General features: G+C 45.5%; 1 long non-coding RNA gene across 7 annotated transcripts in view; it reads right to left on the reverse strand.

Moving 5' to 3' along the window:
• The window catches only part of LOC135413932 (uncharacterized), a 134,751-nt gene extending 119,537 nt beyond the window's left edge, over positions 1–15,214 (reverse strand). For 3 of the 7 annotated variants that reach the window (XR_010430504.1, XR_010430500.1, XR_010430505.1), the window contains exons 1-6: positions 14,990–15,210; positions 14,735–14,834; positions 13,546–13,705; positions 13,219–13,433; positions 12,435–12,504; positions 8,702–8,828 (exon numbers count right to left, since the gene is read on the reverse strand). This is a non-coding gene — a long non-coding RNA (uncharacterized LOC135413932). Of the gene's footprint in view, positions 1–8,701; positions 8,832–11,067; positions 11,226–12,434; positions 12,505–13,218; positions 13,434–13,545; positions 13,706–14,734; positions 14,835–14,989 lie in introns of all 7 variants that reach the window. The other 4 variants (XR_010430502.1, XR_010430501.1, XR_010430503.1 and 1 more) reach the window with 4 other exon arrangements.
• Positions 15,215–24,732: the final 9,518 nt, after the last annotated feature.

The raw sequence follows: 24,732 nt of genomic DNA on the forward strand, positions 1-24,732 counted from the left end.
GCTATGATCTCATACCTTCTCAGGCACATTATCAAACCCCAAAGCATCTACAGCAAAGGACCTGCATGTGACAAGACCACCTCAGCATCATGAAGATGAGCAGAGTTCTCTCTGCCAAATTTGCAGAAGGCAGATTTTTCAAAAAGGACCATAAAAATGTTGTTTGGCTGCTCTGTGAGCTCTGGCACTCCAGGACACTATTCCTAAGGCTAAGGGTTGAACGCACTCCTTGAGACACTGCCCCTTCTCCCTCCCATTTTTGAATCCACTCTTCTAGCATTGAAGTTCACTGGACTGAAAAGTGAAACACATTGTAATAAAATTCACCAATATCCAACCTAATATCCAATCTAAACCTCCCTTGGTGCACCTTGAGGCCGTTTGCTCTTGTTCTGTCCCATGTTATCTGGGAGAAGAGGCCAATCACAACCTCCTTTTTTCCAGGCTGAGCCCCCCCAGCTCTCTCAGCCACTCCTGGTGCTCCAGACCCCTTCCCAGCTCCATTCCCTTCTCTGGACATTCTTCAGCCCCTCAATGTCTTTCTTGTCACGAGGGGTCCAAAACTAAACCCAGGATTTGAGGTGTGGCCTCACCATTGCCCAGCACAGATGCACTTTCCCTTTCCATCCGCTCCAGATCAACATCCTCTCTCACTCCATGGCCCAACAGGTATCTGATATAAAGCTGCTCCTCTCAAGAAGCTGACAAAAACCTATCCCACAAGCTATGACATTCCATTAGTTAGACATCCATCTAGGCCTGGGACCCTGGATTGAGTTCCTTGCTTTGGGGCTAATTATGTGTGACCTCCAGTGCCATTGCAACGACAGAAATTAAGAATCCTCCTGAGTCCGGTGACCAGTACCAAGCTCTGGGAGAAGCTCTGCTTTAGATCAAACAGGTCATTCAAGGCTGAATGAAGTGGGAACACTTGCTTTTCATTTTAATGAGGGAGAGGGAGGGAAACTAGCTGCAGTTGACCTGAAGCAAATGTTTTTTCAAAAAGTTTTGCTGAACTGGAAAATCAACTTTTCACAAAGCCCCTGATCAACACAGGGTTTTATGTTGAATACAGATGGATAAAGCCCCCTATTGTATATTACATTTTTTTCCTTAGAAATACTATTATTTTCTTCCTTTGTTCCATTTTTCCCTGGGAATTAGCTTTGCTTACACTAAACTAAAGTTTGAGCTTAGACATTCAGAGGTGCAAGGTGAGATTCCTAATCCCCTAGTGCAGTCTGTGGAAATTGAGAAAAGATTTATCAATGAGTTTCAGTCAATCAATCAACCACAAAAGAAGGACCTCAGCCTGCATATACACAGAAGGAAAAAGCAATTTAGCAGACCCATGCATTTGAAAATATAAAATAAGCCCCAGCCAAGCCTGTGCCCGAGCAGAGCAGCAGCTCTGAGCCGCCGAGGCCGCGGGGTGAGGAGACCGAGCGACGTTCCCGCGGTGTGAGAATGTGCACACACCAATTACATCTGGAAACACACAACTTGGGGTATTATCTGGGGGCTGAAAGTTTCACCACAATAGAATGTGAGAGGGTCTTTCTGTTGGTGACAAGCCCTTTCACATGGCTGTGCCCTGAAAAGAAAGGAATGCCAACACACCAAGTCACTTCTGCATCTCCTGTCACCATATTTTTCTTTCCCATGCTCATCTTGGCCAGCTGTTACATTGTCCCAGCTCCTCTTTATTTGAACAGCTTGATGGAATTCTGGAGCAGCAAGGCAGGCAATTCCCATCCTTATCCCCAGCTCTTCCTGGTCTCAGCCATATTTCATCACACAAACACACAGCTGACTGACTGATTTACACACAGCTAATGGTGGGTGGTAGAGCTCTGCAAGTAAACCTCATTTATTTTTGGTTTAGTTCTTCTTAGGAGCTTCAAAGCAAAAATTAGCCCATTTTCTTCCTTAACAACAAGCTCTGCAGAAATTCCTTTTGCGGAAATTCCCAAGAAGGAATTTCAACACAGCTTTATGCAAATCTCAGTTTGAAATGGCAGCTCCAAGTCTTCCACTCGCCTTTGGTTTCGTGAAGCAACTAGAGATTCTGACAGTGCAAGAAGGAGTGCTCACCACATTTCAGTGTATGTGTGACTCCTACATCACTGTGCTATTTGTTTGCTCAAATATTTATCTAAACAATACTCGTGAATGGTTAAGAAGTGTTCTGAATTTCCCATCTGTAGAACAGGAATTAGACACAGAGACACTAAGGACCAGCCACTCTCTTCCTTTCCTGCCAAACTCACAATAAAGAGCAAAGTCTGAATATAAGCAACTAATGTTCCCAAGGTGAAATTTGGGGTCAGAATCTGAGCACATCTTTCACAAACACAGTGACTAGGCAAAACATTTTTCAGTGAAAAAAAGTATCTAAGTACCTAAAGTTTTCCCGCTCTGCTTGCACAGGACTGAAACCTTCTCATCAGGAAGGAGGTTTCATTCTCATCCCATGGAAAAGCCTGTTTGGGAATTAAATACTAGGAGGAGTCCTTAGGCCTAAAATCCCTTAACGAGTCTGAGCATACCAAAAGTAACGCTTCCTACACTGAGTTCAAAACCTAACACAACTGACTTTGTATTCAGCATCTAAAGAAAATGTATTTAAATTTGTTCAGTTTTATCTGAACGGGAGACACCAGAGCTGTTTGGGCAGAATAACTGCCATGGGGCAATGACTGCTTTGATCTGCAGCTGCAGGTATAGCAAAAGTCCTGTCCTGCAGCAGAATAAAGAGCTGCCAGGCCCAGAACACAAGGATGCACTCCCCAGAGGATGCAGGACTGTGGGGACAGAGCCAGAGGTGATACAGATTCTCTGGCCACTCTTGTTGTAGAAAATCACTGCCAATCTGAAGATGATGTGCATCTCCCCAGGCAATCACATTGGATACTCAAAAATCTCAGCAGGTATTGAGAAAAGCAGATCCCTTTGGCCAAGGCCTCCCTCTTGCCAGCAGGGACAGATCCCTCTGTGTCTCCACTCTGAGGTACCTCGTGCTATCAACCTCCAGCCCACATCCGTGGGCTTCCTCTGCACTGCTCACAGCTCTAGGCCTCCCCACAGCACCCAGCCTTCCATCCAGGCAGATTGCTTGGCTCTTTCTGCTCACAAGAAGAAGGCTGGTTGCAGCGTTTGCTTTGGCTGAAGTAAAACCACGCTGTAGTGCAGGGACTCTCCTCATCCCTCTGTGAGTGAAACCCCTATGGTTCCAGTTCACAGTTCTGACTGACACAGCAAAATAGCTCACAACTGCTTTTGAGGCAGTGGCACTCTGCAGGGAACCCTTCTTTTCACACCTCATTCACAGGCTGAGCTCCCACAGGAGCATGAAGGGCAAGGTAGTGGTGGAAGGGTTTGGAAGGATGGCACGGGACAGGGTTCCCGGGGCGGTGTAGAGCACAACTGAGGAATACTCAGTCTAGTGTGGGAATGGAAAACTACCCACCCACACAGCCTGGGGCTCCTCGGGCACCAGCTCCCCCTGTCCCCAGCACCAAGCCTCCTTGGCTCACCCTAGGCTCTCTGCAGGTTAGGCATCCCCAGGGTGAAGTGTCCCACTTTCACTCCTCTGACAGCAGCTTGGGAAGAAAAAGAGAAATAACACTTGGAAACCTTATTTTCTGACTTCGTGCTCCTCCTGGCTGCTGGAAGAGTGACTCCAAATCCTCCTCATTGCTCATGCTCTGCTCACTAAGGCTGCTGCCTTTGCCTGCACAGTCCCCAGCTCCCTGGCACATCTCCTAGCTGTAAAACACAGCCACCAGCAGGAACTTGTGATAAGCCTCAGCGTGGGTCCAATCCCACAGTTAACGGAGACAGAGAAAAACTATACTGAGCTGGGACAAATCTGTAAATTTAACCCCCATCTTTTGAATCATCCAGCAGTATGTCAGAAGACCATAACACAGCCTGAAAGAGGGTAGGACAATGTGGTTTCCTGAGACTGGGAGAGACTGGAGCCAGTGACCCAGGAGGTCCCATCCCTTCCCATGCTCTTCTTTTCTTTCCATGCTCCCTTCTTGCTGCTACACATCTAAATTTAGGCTGTAAACTAATTTTAACTGTAAGGGGCATGGGGTTGACTCTTTTGAGTGTCTGACACACTGTAGGAGCAGGGTAACTAAAACACAAATGCTTATGTAAATTCATCTTTGATTTTGTAATCAATTTAGTTCACTAATTTGTTGCAGGGATTGGCTGAAGTAACATGCCAGAATTTTTACTGCCTCTGCCATAAAACTGACAAGCGTAGGTTTTCTGTTTTTGTTTTTACTTCCTTTCAAGTGTAATAACTTCCCTTTTCATAAAATGCCAACATATTCTTTTAAAACTGTCAGGCTGCCATCAACCTGGTCATGATCCAGTGCCAGGCCATAGCCAGACAAGATGAGTTACAAGGTAATCTTTTCCCTGCCAAACAATACAAAGATATTGGCACCTTTCTCACGGCTGCAAATCAGCTCAAAGGGCCACAGAAATCAGAAACCCAGGAATTGCTTCTTCCTCTTTTTGGTGTTTGCCTTGCAAGGAAAGTGGTGCTCTGTAAGGAACCTAATGTTTTTATTACTAGCACCCTGGCTTCTTCCCTTTCTCCAAGTCTTTTCCTCCACTAAAGTCCTGGATATGATTTTAATGAAATTGAGGACACCCTCCCCCTCTCCAAGTTACACACTGGATTCCTGAACACTGGTTTCAAGGAGACAGTATTCCCAAAATGAAATACAAAGCAGCTGCACAGCTTTGGCAGGAGGGACTGCACAAATGCCACCAAAGAGTGAATCACTCTCTCAACCTCACTGGACGTGTATCAATATTCCTATTCAGGAAGGCCATCCAGCAGTGGAGACCATCCCTTACATAATGGAGAAAAAATAGCACAAAAGGCCACAGAACTGGAGGGTTGACCCCATTTTTTCATTTGGCTGCCATGGAAAATGAGGCTTTTCACAGCTCCTCTGCTGGTAAATCAACACATCAGCATAGTCGGAGTTTTAAGAGAGATCTTTAAAGCACTGGTAGTTTCACCTGATTTTGAGACTGCACTTACATCCCTTGCTGCTGTAATGCCTCTGAATTCCTTTGGCTTTCAAATTCTTTGAGATGCATGAGGATGGTACTGAACTTCCACCTCCTTCCATCCCCCATTTGGGATTTCAAAGGAGGACATGCCAGCCTCTTAATTTAATAGCTCTGAAAGGGCCTCAAGAACAGGGATGGAAACAAGTGTCTCCATGCAGCATTTCCTGGGATAAGTGCAGAACTGGCAGGTTTGCACATGCAGAGATCAGGTAGGGACTGCAAGAAGATCCAGTTAGTGCTTCTGGGAGAATACACTGTTTTTTAAACATTTTTAATTGTATGACCATACAGCACACAGTCACCCCAGCAACACTAGTGCATCAATCCTTCTTCACACCAGTTTTCTGAGCAACACAGTACTCACAGTGCCCAAGCTGAGCACAGTCAGCCTGGACTCTGCTGGAGATACCCTGGGTTTCACTTTGCCTACCTGGCAGCCCTGGGAACAGAGACCCTGGGAGCCAGACCCTGCCTCCTACTCGGTGTGTTTCCAATAAGGCAGAACAAGGGGATGTCAAAGGCAGGATTTGCACCCACGGTAGCAAAACAGTTAACAATGCCAAGACTTACTCCCAAATGGAGACACTCTCTGGCAAAGCTTGCAGCAATAAAAGTATAAATATTAATTCTTTCACAACAGCAAGCATATAGGGATATGTTATCAGGTATTTGCTGATAATGCTGTGTTATGGAGCGATAATGGTATGGAGGAAAGGTGACATTTTTTCAGAACGATTTTTCAGCACAGAAATGTCCTCTGGAAAGCACTGAATTAACTGATATGTTACTGGTAGTTATTGCTATAATGACTGGCTATTAGAACAAATATCCACACGTGGTACTCACAAAAACACCCATACAACAAGTGTAGTACCCATCACACACATCCTTTTTGAAAAGTGAGGCTGTCATTGGAATTTAGTCAGCTTTGGGCTCTACACAAACTATTTAGCAAAAGACAGCAGCCATTTAGTGGAGAGTTGCAGCAAGGTATTATCTTTAGGAAACCTGACTTGGAATTCCCAGGTAGGTTACAGGTCCCCAGACTGGTAAGGGCACATATCTCCAGTACTCACAATACAGTGTTTGCACCCTTTAATCCAACACAAAGTATCATTAGAAAGGCAATGTTTGCAGTCACGTTAGAAATCCCAAAGCCCAAAGCATGCAATATTACAGTGATGGCAGCTGAATATCAAACACACTATTTCAAGGTATGAGGTTTGGGACAAGCACACAGACCAGGATCCGAAAAGTTTCGCAATCCTTCAGCTCAATTGTTCCGGAAGCATGAAAAGAATGATTAAAGAAAATAGAAAAGAAAGGGGACACAGCTCACTGAAAGCATGAAGTGATTTAGGAGTTTGTCTAGTTCTGCTTAGGAAGCCAAACGAACCACTCACCAAAGGAAAATGATATCCAGTAAGGAAAGGAAATCAGATGAATACACAATTTACACACCGTCCAGATAAGAGATATTTACCTTCAGATAACTTTAATTTCAACTACTGAAATCAAGTATTTCCGGTCTCCAAAACTCTTATGACTTAGACCAACATCTTTATAGCTCTAATCCGTGTAGTTGGAGATGAAAAAAAAAAAAGGAAAGAAAGAAAATCAAACAGAGCTTGAGGTACCTACACTCCAACTCCATCAGTTACTGGACACACAGCAAGATAAGGTACAGTCCATAAGGAAGTCCTCAGGCAATCTTCTGCCTATAGAGCACTCCAAACAAAGTAGTCCTCTTTTTCTTCCTCAGTATATTTCATTTGAAATGTTTAACTAGAGAATGGGATTAGATTAAAAAGAAATTTCCAGGGAGAGCTGCACTTAGGCTGCAGCCCAGTGAGAAATATTAGACATGCAAGCCATGATGATGGAGAAACCAAATTTCCACTCTTAAATTTATATAGTATAATTAGCAACAAATCTACTCAGAAAAAGATTTTAAATATATTAGTGGTTAAGCAGCACTTTCCTTTCTGATGACATAATGCTATTCTTTACATAAAATCCAACCTCACAAAATCCAACAAAGGGTTGCTTTTGACATTAAAGTGGAACCCAATGGTATGAAAGTGAATTAAAACTGGTGTGAAGTTGAATTTTACATGCTCTCCAAGACATCTTGAAAAAAGTGGTCAGGGTTCTCTTGGTGTTATTGACACCCAGTTTCTTTCCTAATACATCTTCATGTACCCACTGCATCTCGGTGGGTCAGGAATCAGCACCAGAATCATTCTCCTTTCCATCTTTGTGTAAGTCTCCAGGAAATGGCCTCTCCTGATCCCAAAGGACAAAGCATCAACATTCCCATCTTGCACATGGTGCCAACAGCCTGGAGGGTTTTGGACAAAAGCATGTGGAAGGGTGTGAGGAAAAGGGAAAAGCCTGCAGTGTGTCCCACCAAGGAGCTCACAATCTCTTGTAAAGGGGGCACTGTTTGATGCCAAAGCTCTAACAGCATACCAAATAAATAACTAAGCTAGAAGATAGATCTTATAAAAGACCAACCTAACTCCTCTCCTAAGCAAAGGACTCACTCTTCCCAGGAAATCCCATCTGGTGTAGGATGTATAGAGAGGAAGCACTCATTATGGGCAAGGATTGAGGTGCTGTGTGCACCTAGAAAGTCAATTGGCTTCTTGCCTCAGAGAACTTCCATATAAAGAGGTCAAGAGAGAAGACAGAGATTCAGGCAGAAAGGTAAAAAGCCAAAAGGGACACAGGGACAAAGGAGAACAGCCTTGTAAAGGTACCTGCAACAAGCTGCACACAAAACTCTTTGTAGGCACTCCTGAGGTGCAGGCTCAAGGAAGATCTTGAAGGACAGGGACATAATATGTGATTCTGTATGACTACAGAAGAATCCTCTGACACACAAACAGCAGCAGTACAAGGGAAGCTTGACATATTCAGCATATGGCAGTGCATAATTTTTAATAGAAAAATTACAAAATAGCTCTTGAAATGTCACCAACAAACCTTGAGCAGAGAGTGATATTTTTAAATTATCTATATTTGTTTTGACATTTCAGCCTTTACTATTTACATACTCTTTAACATTAATGTTGAACCAATCTGGCTTTATTTTAGCAGGCAACACTTTATTAACACTCTAAAACTTCAAGTTTCCTCAAAAATGCCTTCAGCATGCAATTTGGATGACAGCCAGGTGTGAAAATTCACCTCTAGCTGAAAAGTGCTAAGAAATGGAATGAACTTTGGAATGGAGAGCATGTGAAGTTCAGTTACCCAAGTCTTATGAAAATACAGCAAACATGCAGAGTAGCTGGTGTGCCATCGCACACAGGCTGATTGCCCAATGCACGTTTCTTTGGTGGACACTTGCCCATAGCAGACTGGTGAGTAAAGCAGTGCCAGGGCTGTGAGTCACATTCACACCCCACTTCACACTTGCACTGTATTTAACAGATTTGCCTCACAGAAGAAAGAGTCCCCCAGCAATCTCAGACCCCACACCCCAGGCACCCTACAGATAGGAGGGGATCACTTTCTGCACCACAAATGGGAGTGAAAGAACCCTAAACATGATTTGAAAGGCCCAGCCAGTGACTTTCTAAAAGCAGTTTACCTTGCACATCCCTTTGGGCTGACGCTCCACCAGCACGGCCGAGCTCCGGGCAGCACAGGGGGGACTCCTCCACTCCAGCTCCAAGGGCAGCTGCACACAGTCACAGCCATGTTCTGCCCCAGCTCTTCTGCTTCAGAGAGAAAAGACACAATTAGAACAGAAAAAGGAAAACGGCACAGAATTAGCACTGTCCTTTTTACTCTGTGGCAGACCGGGAGTGAGGATCCGCTTCCTTGCAGAAATCCTCCAGAAGGGAAATAATGATACTTTGCTTGTTCCTCTTCTTGGGGGTTTAAAACATGATTAGATTTTAGGAACTGAACCAACAGGAGAGGGAAAGTGTTCTCACAACTAAGTGCCTTCTTTGCATTATTTCCTAGCTTTCATGGGACAGAAGAAACCAAACCAGAAGAAAGTGACTGCCCTGCCTCACCTGGTCATTTTTAATTACTGAGTTAATCAAACTGGAAAGGCCACACCACCCAATTTAGGCAGAATCTTGGAAAGAAATCACCTTTTTTTTTTTTTTTTTTAAAGTATTCATCTTCCACTGCTTTTTAGAGGGGAGAGGGTAATCAGAAATTGTCATTTTCTCACTGTGTGGACAGGCAAAAGCCAGAACTGACATGTTTAACTTGGGAGGAGGAAAGGTGAGACTTCTGGTGAATGACAGCAGTCAGTTAAAAACTAAACACCTGTCATATTAAGTAGAAAGAAACCTGCTATCTACCGAAACTATGGAGCAGAGTCTGACCCCACCTACAGAGAGCTTGAATTACAGGCTATTTGTTACAACAAACAGAAAAATCCCAGGGGACCCAAGCCAGGAGTGGGGCTGGGCAGCCAGGCTGGGCAGTGTGTCACAGCTCTCTCCCCAAGGTGACAACCTGTCCCTGGTGCAAAGAGCAGCCCAGCTAAGGAAAAATGTGTTCCTTGCCCAGCCAACCTCCTTTTTCTCCCTTGGTCCCAGAGCCAGGAGGAAGGCAGTTCTGCTGTTCATCCCATAGGAAGTGCTGCACCTTTTCATACAGGGAATGGGAAACAAAATGTTACACATGAAGTGCAGATATCCTTCAAAAACCTTCAGATGGGAAAGGGTAGGCCTGTCAGCGGGAACAAACTCTGTAATACACATCAATAGTCAGTGTACAGTGGCACAGTGAAGTGAGGCATGTCCTTCCTTCTTCGCTGTCCTTCACCAGACAAGCAAATTACACTAACGTCACCATTTGTGCAAGGTGAAAACCCATTTCTTACCATCCTGACTCTCTAACTGATCATCTGGAGACGCTTCCCAATGACCAGCCCTCAGATCTAATGTGGCAAGAAGCAGGACTGCCCCCAGGAGTGCAGGGCATGCACTCACTCCTTGGAATGCAGCCTAGCACCCACTGTGGTTTGGGCTAGTTGATGAGAGAGCAGGGCCACAAGTGCCTTCTAAACCAGAAACAAGGCTCATGGCATCAGACCTGTTACAGCAGGGCAACAGTGGCAGGAAAGAGGAACATGCTCTGTGATACCTTGACGTAGGAGGGGTGAGAAAACAAAAGCCAGCTCACAAAAGAAGTGTCTAAAAGCGAGCCAGCTTAGGCCAAACACCTTGGATGCCCTGAACAAGGTCTACACAAGAAATGGTAGGTTAAACCCCATCCTCATCTAGAAAAGTCAAGTGGAAAAAGGAACAACTCCTGTTCTGCTTTGGCATGCAAACCCAGAGGGACACAGAGAAAACCCCTCCATATGTCACCCCTCCCAACTTCTGCTGCTCCCAGAAACACAGAGGGACTGAAAACAAGTAGTTTTGCAACTTTTTTCCTTTCCATACAATGCCAATAGGATAGAACAAATTCAGAAGGTAATTTGGAATACAACAAATGCCACATAAGAGCTAATACAGCTGCCTCTGCGAGGACTGGTGATCCATGAGAGAACTAAGGCAGCACAGAAGGCCAGTCACTGCCTTCCATATACAAACTAAATATGCTATAATTATATTAACCTTCTTACTAATAAATCAGAATTTTAATTGAAGGTCTAGTTAATCTTAGGAAGCAACGGCAAGTATAAGCCACAGCCCACTTGCTTGCCAGTGTGTTTGAATACCATTATCAAAAGTGCATGCATACAGCTGGAAGGTAGAACCGCTATAATTGAGGGGGAAATTTGGCCTCGTCTCTAAAATCAATCTAAAATGATAGTTAGATTCATATTAAGTAGGAAAAAACCCCAACCATTAGTTTCCTAGTTTAAACCTCTCACTGAAAACACACTTTAAAATCTGATACTGAACTGCCCAGCCATAGCCCTGGTACAAAATACAGCACTACAGATGACACACTGGGAAAAATAAAACAAAATTAACATACCAATGTTTGTGGCTGGACCACTGTACCATTACTGGCATTTTGCTTATGTAGTGATTCCATTGGTGTTCTGCATTACATGGCAAAACCATAGGTTTCCCTTCTAAGAAAAGAACTGTTTAATGTGCCAAATGGTACATCTGGAGAGAAGTACTGCCAGCCTGCATTGATAACAACAAAAAAAAGATTAATCCAGTGCCTGCTGGCACGGTTCCTAAATGATGATGCTCCTCACAATATTCCTATTAAGAATCATATTTTGGTAATGCATTGCCTAAAGCTGGAAGGCTGGAAAGCATTTCTAATCCATTATTCTATGGCTTTTTATTTTTTTGGCAAATCCTACAGCTGCAGGGGAGACGACTGTGGTTTTGGTGAGATAACATGTATTATTAGTGCTTTGCTTTAGCTTTTTAATTAAGTTATTCTGTTGCCTTTCACTGTCAGAGACACTATCAGGCACAGAAATTGTTTGATCATCAAATAAGCAATTTAAAATGTAGCCTTTTGCCTGGTAGTGTGGATTTAGTGTCATGGGGTATTTATGGTTCAGTACATGCATCACAGAAAATGGGTAGAAAGGATCTTTTAGGTCACACATGGTCCATTATAACACGTACTTCCACAGTGTATTACACTACTCTCACAGAAAGTCCAGTTGGCCCTTCCAAGAGGTGACTTCTGCCACTCCTCTGTGAAGTTCCTGCACAAGTCAAACTGCTCCTGGCAATGGCATTCCTGCAGGAGGGCCCTCAGTGCCCCTTGGTACAGGGCTCTGTGTGGCTGAAGGTCTGCCACTGTGCATGAAGCCCTGCAGTGTAGCAGACCTCCAGCCAAAGCTTTAAATTTCAATTATGCCTCCTTTTTAGCAGTGCCTCCTTCCTGACAATTTCACTGAAAGGAAGCAAAAGCATCCCAAGCATTTCAGAGCCCACAGAGTGATCCAGGCAGCAGCCAGGTCTGCTGATCAACCCCAGGGACAGCAGATACCACCTCTGCTCGCAGAAGGAGCCCAGCAGATGCTGTGGAAGATGCTACTGCAGCAAGGCACACGGGTAATTCAGGGTAGGTTTAAAACATCACCAAACCCATGTGTCCCAGCAGACAGGGCAGGGGCACAGAGATGCCTTGGAGCAAAGCTCTGTGTTGCCTGAGCTGTGCCAAACCATCCGAGAGCCCAACCAGGCAGGTGTGCAGCTCTTTCAGCAGCTGCAGGGGCTTTCTGGTTTTGAGGCTTGTAACTTACAGAAGGCCATCCAAAGAATATGAATTATGATTTTTCCAGTAAAGGTGAGTGATTTTCCAACTGAACACCTCCCTGATTTGGAGGTTCCAGGCATGCTTACTGGAGTTCTTGGAAAGAGTCCTACCTAATAGGTCTTGGAGGAGAAGTTCACCAAAACATGACTCTGGAGTTGTTCACCACCAGTCTGAAATAGCCTGTGGAGCATAATAAATACTCAGTGGAGAAAAAAAGGTGATGCCTTTTCCTAACAAGTATTTCACCCCAGAAAATTCCAGAGTGCAAGCTGACATAGCTGAGGCAGGATATTTCAGGGATGACACATCAGTGCACGTGACAAAGTAGACACAACACAGGTGAAGTATTTGGAATTCTGTAAAAGCCTATGGGTCGTTATTACACCCGTGCTGCGTTCTTAGGGCTGGGGAGGGGTGAGACGTGGCTCTCAGGGTTCCACCCCTCAGAAGCTGCCTTTATGTGTGAAATCTCTCCACAGTTAGAACAAGGACACTCACAGGGTGGGCTCAGGGAACTGCTGGTTTTGAAGGGCACGTGTATGGCCCCATGGCATCACTGCTCCTTTGGGTGTGTGGGACTGTGCTGCAGAGCACCTGCAGGGGAGATGTACCCCTGCACACTTCAGCTAGCTAATTACCACTTCCCACAGCATCAGTGAACACTGACAAACAGAGTTAAACCCATCCTTTCCAGAAGTCTCTGTCATCCTGCCCCCACACTCCAATTGCCAGGGTCCCAGGGAGCTCCCATGTTCCACCCTGTGAGGAGTGTCAATCACAGTGACATTCACCAGTGCTGCCCACAGCTGGGGGCACCTCCCCACAAACTCACCGGGCACAGATAAAGACACACTTGGAGTTTGCAGATGAGTCAAGTTTGGCAAACAAACTCACCTGTCCTCCAAATATATTGACATTTTTCATCTCGCACAGCAGTTCCTTTACTTTCCCGAAGATCAGAATTTTTACATTCCAGGAGGTAGTTTTCAGGAGTGCTCTTTAGTTCCTTCCTGAAGAAACATGTTTGAAAATTGATCTTATCTAAGTTATTTCCTTCTCTGACACAGAATATTGGTGGAAATTTGAACAACGGGCTCAGAGCAGCATCCCTGTCAACAAGGGAATGAGGAGTTAGACACAGGCTATGGAACTTTCCAAACAGCTTTGGGGAGCTGATCTCTACAAAGTCTTTTATCATTTGTTTACTTTCAATGCCCAGACCTGTGCTTCATTTTATTGAACAATCAGCTCTGAAGTCTTCCCAGGAGCATTTAACATGAGCCTCGTATTTTAGTGTCAGACATGAAGTCCACAAATACAGCTCTCATGTCATGCATTGTGAATTTCTGCTTATTTTTATGCAGTGAAAATGTTGTTTTTCCTGAAAAACAATGTAACAGCAAAAGAACAAAGTTCACAGTGAAAATAGATGTGGTGTGGTTTTATCCTATGATAATGTAACAGGTCCTTAATATTTAACTTCCATAATAACAGCTGAATTAGACACATGCTTCCAAAGGCTAACTGTTCCAAGCCTGGCTGTTTCACAGACGGTGGATGCAAAGATTAAGTGACTGCCTGAAAAGTAATACAGGAAGCCTGTGGCAAAGTCAAAAACTGATTCAAGAACTCCTGATCTCTATCCCTTGTGGGAACCACAAGGCTATTGTGCCTTCCAACTGGTGTTATTATTTTGTACCTGTATACAGTGTTTGCACTCACCATTAAAATTGCTCTCAATACCATTGGAAAACACCAGCTCTTACCTCCAACAAGCCCCATGTTCGGTCTCACCAGCCCTAACCCCCCCTCAGACGTGGATGGAGGCCCAGGAGCACCTCCCACCACGCTCCCAGCACTGAGAGCCCCCCTCCCAGTCCCATGAACACAACCCCACAGACCCCTCAGCTCCCCTGAACACAACATGCCTCGCCATCTGTCTGCCAAGCCTGCAAATCTGGCAGCGTGGCGGGGAAGTCTCACCTGGGCAGTGGTGTCTGGAAGGTACCTGAGGTTCAGGAGCCCTTCCCAGGGTGGTCTGGGAGCCCACACTCACCTGGCACCCAGCAACCCCCACTGCAGGAACGAGCTGCGGGGGCTCCCGGGGGGACCTCTGCAAATAGATCTTAGCAGAACTTCAATTCCAGGGAAAAAAACCCCAGAGCTTTCACCTTTAATTTGGGATAGCTGAGAACGTGGAAAATGAAAGCCTGTACGGGAGGGATGCAGGCAAACCCAGCTGGCTGTTACTGCTCCTGTTCCTGTGTCAGGGGAAATAAACCCCAGCCGTGTGCCCTCCACAGCCTCCCCCGGGATGTGTCTGCAGCTGCAGAGCACACAGCACAAATACAGCCCAGCAACTGCACACCAGTGTGTCCTGGCACTGATCTCCCTGAAACAGCTGCTGCACCTCGTGTTCACACGGCGCTGCCTCGCTCAGGGGCTTCCTGAGTGAGATCCTGATGTGCCAGAAGCCATCAAATCCAGCCTCCATACATCTGCTACAAATGCTGAGGGAAAAAGCAAAACATGAAAAATGTTTGTATAGAGCAATAAATGAACATGGAAGTCTATAGCACATCTAAAAATCTAAAATTAATCACTATTTTAAAAACAGTCGTTATTTATCTTTTAAAAATGTCTTAATTTTCACAAACATGCATACCTGTGTTTATTGTTCCATAAACCAGCTCATCCAGATTTGTGCCTATTTGCCAGATTCCATGACTTACAGTAGATCAGAAGTGAAAAGCTGGATCCTGTCAAATGATGCCAGAAAACTTGTGATTAAAAAAGATTTCAGGGATGAAGTTTCCCGAGTAACCACAGCAAAACCACATATTGATCACTCGAGCTCAGCACTCTCCCTTTCCCAAGGGAAAGGACTGTTTACATCAGTTTGAGAGGAAGTGGTAGAAAGAATGACTGTAATAGTGCCCTGTCCAACATTATTTCCTGGCGCTCTCAGCATCTGCTGATGTTTGAAGTGCCTGTGCACAAAGTGTACCTTTGCTAAACTTCTCAAAAGATGTGAAATCTCAACTCTTTTTGGAACAACAAAATCAAAATTAGGTGATGATGGATATGTAAAATCTATGCCACCTTCTCCTTCTCTCTCAGTCCCCCAGCAGGAGCCAGCAAAAATTTGTGTTTGAACCCCACCAACATCAGTGGAAATGTGTTATTCAGTAATCTTAGAACAGAATTTATTTCATTAATTTCTATTCCCTGTCCCCAGTCGGAATAGTTCCCATAGAAAACTCAGGGAGCTGTGGAATGGCCATGACAGCAGAGAAGGAAAAGAGTATTACCATCGAAGAGACTCTACAGTGATCACTTGTCAATATTAACATTTGCACATTCTTTTTATTATAGACGTAGAAATGCTGAGGAAATATTCCTTTCCAACTGTGACATTCTCCCAGGGGTGATGGTTTTGAAAGGAATACCTTCCTCATGCTGTTCATGACCTGAACTGCACAACACGGAAAACAGGACCGTGCTTTTCCCAACAGGCCTTGTGTGGAGACTCCCCCTGACCATTGGATTGGGAATCCCTGGAAGACACTCAGTCATTGGCAAATCGTCCTCCTGCTCCACAACCCGCTGGACAACTCACTGACAACTTCTTTCTCTGACAGCCTCCAGCCTGGAGCAGGCTCCAAAAGATGCTCCTAAGCTCCCAGTGCCTCACAGGTTCCAGTACTGATCAAAACAAGAAAGGACAAGATGCTGAGCATTTTCTGTGAGGGTTCTCCAGCTTAGCAATTCACAGCATGGAATTTATAATGCCATTCACTTTATTACCTCACCAATAAGACAGGATATTTTTCTCTTTTAGGTTTGTTTTTATGGAATGAGAGCAGATAGCAGGACAGCAGTGAGGGAAACAGAAGGCATCTGCTTGGCATTCAGTGCCTGATAGTCACTAATGTCATGGGTTGGAAAAGTTTAATCTAGAATTTGCCTTAAAAGAAAGAGGTAAAAATAAGGGTAATAAATAAAAGGAGATATGTGACTGTGGTGGAGGAAGAGAACTATCAGTGGATTTGGCACTCAAGGAGAAAGAGCACTGCTCTTCTCTCCATACCAGCTTCCACATAATCCTCCCCCCCATCTCCAGCACACCCTTCACAGCAACAAGCTGTCCTTGGCATGACCCATGCTTCCAGCTAGTAAAATCCTCCTCTCTTCCCCCCATTCCCTCAGAAGGCATCAGTTTTCTATTTTAAAAATATCAAGTCACCCTATCTCAGCTGCATTATAAATGAAGACAAACAAAACAACCCAAAACAGTTTTGTGTGTGTGGAACAAGAAAAAAAAAAGCACTTCAAACCCAAAGAAGTTTCCAATAAGTCACTCATTGAAATTCAGGAAGAAAAAACCCCAAAGGGTAAAAATACCCCCACGTATCCAAGTTCTCTGAGGCCATTTCTTTCCCTCATCTGTGTTCCATCATCTTCTTCCTTATCCAAAAAAGTTGTGGTGTCCGTGGGAGTATGAAAAAACATTGGTGTGACCACCGAAAGGAACTCTCTGTCTGGCAGCACAAAGCCACGTGTTATCCCGTCTCCAGGAACCCAGCCCTGCTCCGACGGTCATAAATATTCCCTGATGACAAAGCAAAGGGTGGCCATTCATCCACACTGAATAATACTGGGAAACCCTGAAAAGCACACTGGGATCTGCGCTCTGTTCCCAGCAGCCAGTGCTGCCACCTCCACCCTCGGGGGATCCAGGCAGGAATGCTTGGCTTCTCCCTCTCGGAGGTCCCAACCCACCCGCTGGCCATTAAATTTATCTCAGGACAGTCTCATCCAAAGCAGCCCTGAGAAGGATTTTGGGGTGCTGGTGTGTGACAGGCTGGGCATGCCCCATCCCAGAAACCCCCCATGTGCTGGGCTGATCCCCCAGCGTGGGCAGCAGGGCAGGGGGGGATTCTGCCCCTCTGCCCCTCAGGTGAGAGCCCCCTGCAGAGCTGCTCCAGCCCTGGGGAACAGCACAGCAAGGACATGGAGATGTTGGAGCCAGTCCAGAGGAGGCACCAAGATGGTCAGAGGGATGGAGCAGCTCTGCTGGGAGGAAAGGCTGGAGAGTTGGGATTGTTCAGCCTGGAAAGAGAAGCTTTGGGGTGACTGAATTGTGGCCTTGCAGGGCCTGAAGGGAGCCTGTGAGAAAGAGAGTCTCTATTTACAAGGGCCTAGAGTGACAAGGAGCTTTCAGAGCTTTACAAAACATTTATCCATGTGTTTTGAAAAGGGAGGGGAAAAAAATTAAAAAAGGACTCATTACACTACTGACTTCACAGTACACTGCATAATCAAAGGTCTCCCAGTTTTCAGGAGAGTGTTACTCAACATCTCGTTGCACAAACACTCTGCTTGGGCACGCAGATCTGAGAAGGATCAGTAACGTATGTCACAGGCTGGCAAAAGTTATTGATGAGAAAGTTATCTTCATGACCAACCTTCCCTTAGTCAGTGGGGAAAAAAAAGATCTAAATGCAATTCACTGTCCTCTGCTGGTCTCCCTTTCCAGCCCCCAGCCTCAAAATGAACACATTTACAATGAACACAATCACTCTGTGCTTACCTGTACGCCTTCTCCTCTTATGCTAGTCTTTTAAATTCAGTTTAATCTCGCCACTCAAGGTAGAAACAAGTAATAAAGCAACCGGTTTATCAGTCAGTGCAGTTTGAGAACCCCGCTGGCATTTGTGCCCCCGAGGACGTGCGGGGTTGTTGACACAGCGAGGCCAGCCATGCGTTCACGGCGCGGGCGCTCGCTCCGTTTGCTCACTGCACAGGTGACTGCCACCAGAGAATGCCATTGCTCAACAGCCTGCCCAGGGACCCACGGGAAGGACTCAAGTCATCTGAGACCTGCATTGGGAACCTGCCAGAGACCCCAGCACCACCTCGGATTTGCACGGAACGGAGGAACTGTGGCCATCTGCCGCAACAGGACAAGGGAGAGAGTTGGGAATAGCCAAAAAGGCCCCCCAACCCAAAATCTGCTTACACTTTCAGCTGGCTAAATAAAGGGTTTAGTAGTTAAAAGCTAAATGAAACAAAAAAATCAAATTTCCAAGTTTCTGGTTTAAGAGAAAGATGAATAAAAAACTTTATATTAAAACAAAAAAGCGTTCACATTTTTTTATTTTTCATTTTCAAGGAGTCCAGGATGTGAACAGTGTGGCCACCTGGCCACAGGATCCTAGCAAGTGTCAATGGCTCCTCATAGAAAATTATTATGACATGCTACTTTTCAAAATTATTTAAAAAAAAAAGTATTTCTTAGAAAATTGAACATAACTAGAAGGGGGAAAACTGTTCCCCAGATTCAGGAAATAAAAGCTCTAAGAGCAACAGACTTCCAAGTGGACAAGTCAACATCGGTGTGGTACAGTCCAGCACATGAGATGATCTGCACCAGGAAGAAATTACCTCACCAAGAATTAAAGGTTCAAAAATAGATGCAACACCTGACTGAAAAAATATTAATGGACAATGAAATCTTTGCACCATCTGCAGCTTGGCTTTATTTCTTTAATCACGTATCAAGTTAAAGTGAAACAGCCAGTGATTGAATACTAGTGAGAGGCAAGTAACAGCCAAAGCTCACTGAACATTACAAATCAAGCAGCATAGTGGAGGATCAGCTTAATAAATCTGAATAATTCCCATACCTCTCAAGGATGCAAGGGCCATAGGATGAGATCCAGCTGGGTGGGTGCCTGCTTTCAAGCCCGTAACTACTTCCATTGATAATGAGAATGTTACCCAAGCCCTGTAGTTCAGGTATACAGATATGAAAAGTAATACCTGTGTGAGTGAAGGTCTAGGTTAGGAATTCATCACTGGAAGCACTGAGCAGCTTTCCAAACCAATGGAAATTGTAACTCTCTCCAAGACCCACAATAACATAAAGAGATCCCGCACTTAAAGCAAGAATGACCAGAGGCCCCACTGGCTTGAGCAAACCCAGAATATACAGCCTCTCCCAGCATCCCACTGGAGAATTGTTCATGAATTTTCCAGATGGTTTAAAGGATGTTTCCTGTCCACCTTTCAACAAGACACAGCTCAGAAGAACCTGTCCACTCTAAAGGTTCACCCCAACCCCACAACGAGTCACGTGCCATGATGTGACACTCAGCTCAGGGCCCACACGTGACTTACTCTACTTAAAAAAAAATAAAATCAATCCTATAGCAGTTCTGCTAATTTCAGGTTAGTCTTTCAAACTAGTCCTTTCCCCCATCCCTCTCTCTACTTCTCCCTCCCGCCCCGATCTGATTTTTCCCATTTCCAATGAGATTTAGGAATCTGCCCAATGGCAGGTGGGTGGAGGCACTCCAGATACTATGTTTGTTGGTAGCCCAGCAGTTATTTGTGGTCGACTTTTTTGGTTGCCCACAGGAATTTCCAGGGTGGTGTAAACAGACAGATGTGGGCTCTTTTCTGCTACACAGATCACACCATAGAGAGATATCAAAGGGAAAAACCAAACCCATGAATAATGCACCAGTGGCAGCATCTGCAGCTCTGAACTTTAAAGACTGGTCTCTGAATTTATTGGTTTAATTGTTGGGTAGGGACATTCAGGCCACCAGATAGCTTTGGAAAACAAAACATCACTTGAAGATTTCCCGAATATTTAGAAGTGTCTACAAACCATAAGTGGGCTCAACTACTGGCAAACTCTGAGCTGCTCCTGCCCTGACAGCACTGCCCTCATCTGACAGGCTAAAACTGCCCTTTCCTCCTTGCCCTCAGCAGCACAGTGGTTTGCTCTATTCCATAGCTCATCGCTGCTCTAAGAGTGGGAAGCTCAAGGGGAGGGTTGTCAGGGTAAGGGTGGTAAAGTAGATGTTTTGCTGGTGCAGATTAGTAAAGCTCCACTGATCTCAGATTAACTCATTTTAGCCAGGAAATTTGCCCCCTTGTTCTCTTTTCTTGTTTGTTTTCTACTGTTACCATTATACAAAAACTACTTTTGCCATGTGATTTTTGTGTGCCTTGTGCTTTCACATGAGACACATGGCGACATCTTTTCCCTTGAGATGAACAAGCAGCCCATGATTAAAATCATGTTGAGTCAATGGTGCAACTTGCCAATCGTTCTTACCCCGGAATTGCCAGCTACAGCTTTTCTTGTCATTTATTTTTCCAGGAGGATTTGTATATGTTCCTGTCAGTCTATTTTGGAGCATGGCAGGTTACAGAGGCACTTTGATTCATGGCAGGACATGGATTATTTTAAAAAGAAGGCAAAAGGAGTGTTGGTTTTAACAGCCTTGCACTGTCATCTTGCGGTTGCGGCGCTCAGTTCCTCACCCTTATTTGGAAATGCCTGGAACAGGAATTTGATGTGAGCAGGAAGAAATGGTGATTGCCTCACTCCCGGGGCTCTGGTTTGTTTGGAGGCCTCCTTCCTGCCACTCTTGTGACAACAAGACAGACTGACCTTGCCAACTCTTTCCACTTCAGTTCCTTCCATCTCCTTCCTTGGTGAGAGGAGAGCATGACCTCATCCATAAAACCATCATTATTTAGAAGACTTATCTCCTCCAGACTTTCAGCACTTCCACCATGAACACATTTTCAGGGCAGAGCTGTGCACAGTCCTCCCTCCTGCCTCAGCTTTACAGAGGGAACACTCTGCCACTGTCAGCTCCTGATAAGTGACACACCTTTTTCACAACTGAGGCAAATCATTTCCAACACCTTCTTGGCTTTACCCACTTTTCCAGATCTGCAAGCAGCAATGACTTTTGCCTCTTTCCTGGACTCCTCGAGATACCAGCCAGTGTGGGATTCTCCTTGTACACTCTTTCAAGAGTTAATTTCCTGACATCTTCCTAATGTTGAAAAGGTAAGAGAAAGCCCTGAGCCAGTCTGGCTTCCCTTCAGCTCCTATTGTGCTGCTCCCAGCCAGAGACTTGCTCTCCCACCTGCCTCCTTATATCCTCCTGATGGCTAAAAAAACCCATATTCCTCACTGACACCCCAAATCCATCCCCTCCCAGTGAAACCTGACCTAATCACCCAAGAGTGAGTGACCAGAAATGAGGAAATCAGCCCAGCTAGTTACTTGAAGTACACAGATTCCAAAAGCTGTAACCTCTACAGGCAATACTTAAATCTCCTGTTATACAGATCCTTCCTTACCCTTTTACCAACACCAAGAATCAACAGCTTAAAAACCTACATTATTTCTACTTGTGCTCTTTACTTCAGTCATTCAAGTTAGAAAAAAACCCTCATAGGGTCACTATCCTTACCTTCAGTTTCAGCTTCTCTGTTTGGGCTGCCAATACTCTGAAAGAATGCTTATTTTTACAGAAACCACTGTTAACATTAAAAGTTGGGGCAAAAAAATCAGAAATGTGCTTCTAAGGGGTTTAGTTTAGTACCTGGGAGAGAAAACACTGTATTTTGATTAGAACTGTTACTATTGTTCCCCTGAATGGAATATGGGGTCTGGATAGTGAATTCCCCATTTTCAGAAAGAACTTTCTACAGTTTAAATATTGTAATCCACGTTTACTTCGACTTCTATATGTGAAAATTGTCATGATCTTGCAAATGGATTGCCACAGATAGATCTGTGCATCAACCCAAAATCTCACTGCCAGCAGAGGGATCTTCTGTGGGCTTTGGAATCCACTGAAGCACCATTCAGAGTGCACATGGAGGATAAACTTTAAAACTACCGATATATAAGATATTTATGCAAGAATTTTTTCCCAGTTATAACAGGTTTTAAAATGTCACAGTTATGTATGTTATCCTCACACTTTGAAAATGATTGCATTTTGGGTTAGCTTCAGAAAAAAAACTTCTTCAGGGATAAAATGTAAAACCACTTCAGAAAGAGGACTTCAAAATGATGGTGTGGTATGGAAACTTTGGGAAGGGAGACCTACCACCAGTGTGACTGCTGTTGTCAAACAAATGGACTGAAATCAGAACCATCACAGAACCATGGAAACATAAGGGTTGGAAAAGACCTCCAAGATCATCAAGTCCACCCTGATGAGGTGCCCCATCCCCACCTCGTCCCCAGCCCAGAGCACTGAGTGCCATAGCCAGGCCTTCCTGGGACACCTCCAGGGCTGGGCACTCCAAACCTCCCTGGACAGCCCCTGCCAAGACCTCACCACCCTTTCCAGGAGGAAATTCCTCCTCCTGTCCCACCTGAGCCTCCCCTGGCACAGCTGGAGGCCGTTCCCTCTCCTCCTGTCCCTTGTTCCCTGGCAGCAGAGCCCGACCCCCCCCGGCTCCCCCCTCCTGTCAGGGGGTTGCAGAGCCAGAAGGTCCCCCCTGAGCCTCCTTTGCTCCAGGCTGAGCCCCCCCAGCTCCCTCAGCATTCCTGCTGCTCCAGCCCCTTCCCAGCTCCATTGTCCTTCCCTGGACACGCATTTGTGAATAATCTTACTTTTGGCAGCCTTAGCAGAGATGTCAGGAGACTAATCCAGGTGACACAGGGTGTGTGGGATGCCCCTGAGCCCAGGCCTGGCAAAGGAGGGCAGAGCAAACGCCGGCCCTGAGCTGGGTGCTGTGGGAGCAGGACAAGGCAGAGAGCAGAGAGCATGGCAGGCACCCAGCACCAGCCAGCTCCTGCTGCCGAGGCTGGGGCAGGAGCCTGGCTCTGGTCTGGGGCCTGGCTGAGCAGCCAGAGCTCCCTGGGCCTGCCCCGCACAGTTGGCACGGGCAGGGCCTGCCCCGCACAGTTGGCACCGGCAGGGCCGCGGCCGCTGTGATGTGGCAGCTCTGTGCCAGGAGCTGGACCGGGACCACCAACTCACTTCAGACAGGCCACTAAACACCCTTCTGAGGGTAACCACGAGGTCGCTCCAGCTTGGGCTGGATTCAAACTGGGGACTGGGAGGTGAAAAGGCTCCGCATTCAATTACCAGTCCCCTGAGTCACCCCATCCACCCTCTGTAGTTAGTTCAAAGCGCTCTGGTAAGCAATATCTGAGGACATTACATGTGTTCAAAATGCTAAAAATACACATCTAACAGGGCAGGGAATAGATCAGATCACCCAAAAGTATATTTTCCTTTCTGTTTAAAAAGAAAATAAAGGAAAAAAAGAAAAAAAAAAAATCACGATTTTAAAACTTGCAACTTTTTTTTTTAAATATATAAAAGGCTCCCCCTACCCACACCCTGCTCTGCCATACCAATTAATTTCTTGCAAATATCTTTAGAATACTAAAGAGAGACTATTCTTAGGAAAAAAATAAAAATATTCCTTTTTACCTTTGTGTTTTCTAAATAGCTAAATCAGAACTAGAAAGAAGGAGAAAGCACTTTAGGGGAGGGGGGTGAGAAGGGTAGCAGGAACAAAACAAAATGCTAAAAGCTGGATTAAAAAGGCCCCACACTGAAAACGCCATGTCCCGGGGATTCCACCAGGGCTTCTCAAACGTGGGATTTGTTTGAAGAGCTACGCTGCCCTCTGGTCCCCCAGGATATGGCATTCTCAATGCAGCCCCAGAGGGTCACCGAGCCATTTGTGTCACCTATCCCGGGATCTGACAACTCTCCCCAGGGGCTCAGTTAAACAAGCCCGCAGTTTTTAAACAAAGTGGATTTTAATTGAGAAGCACCTGTGGCGAGAGCCCCCCGGCACTATTGAGCAGCAGATTTCTCCCAGTGAATCCCAGAGGCAGGAGGTGGGGGCAGCAGGGCCCTGGGGCTGCCCGTCCGTCCCACCTGCAGCACAGAGCCGGCCCTTTCATGAAACCCCGCGGAGAAATGGGGAGGATTTGCCCGCACCCCACGACCAGTGTTTTTCCCAACAAGCTGTTCCCAGGGTGCTGAAAAGCTATCATTCATGGAAATGTCTGAGGGGGAAGGAGGCACCAAAGAGGAGTTCAGGAGGCCACGGGCACCAGTGGGAGCTGCAGAATGAGACCCTGTGTAAGACATGCACCTGTTTGTGGCCACCACAACAGCTCAGCTAGAAAGCTTAAAGTCCCAAAGTGGGGGGGCGGGAGAGGGGGGGAAACAGGGAAAACATAATGAAAGCTTGTCCTAATATCAAAATACACATTAACCCACGGGATGCAGGCTCACAGCAGATGGCTGTAATTTAGAACAAAGCCCTGGCAATGAGAAGTACTGGGAACTGAGGAGGGCACTTCAGACATGCCCTGGTATCATCAAACAGAGATGAGCTTGGGTCAAAGACTGGAACTGCACCACTTCATAAAATATGGGGCTAAAAACCCCACTTATTAAACAAAATTTAATGTTGAGCAGTTGAGAGGAGGTGCCGAGGTCTGTCCAAATGTAGTAATCAACAATTCCTGTACACAGGGGTTTACAAGGCACGGAAAACAGAGGGAAGTCAATGCTTGGATGCTACACAAATGCTAAGAATGACAAGGAA

The sequence above is a fragment of the Pseudopipra pipra genome, chromosome 5 (assembly GCF_036250125.1).
Source record: "Pseudopipra pipra isolate bDixPip1 chromosome 5, bDixPip1.hap1, whole genome shotgun sequence".
NCBI lineage: Eukaryota > Metazoa > Chordata > Aves > Passeriformes > Pipridae > Pseudopipra > Pseudopipra pipra.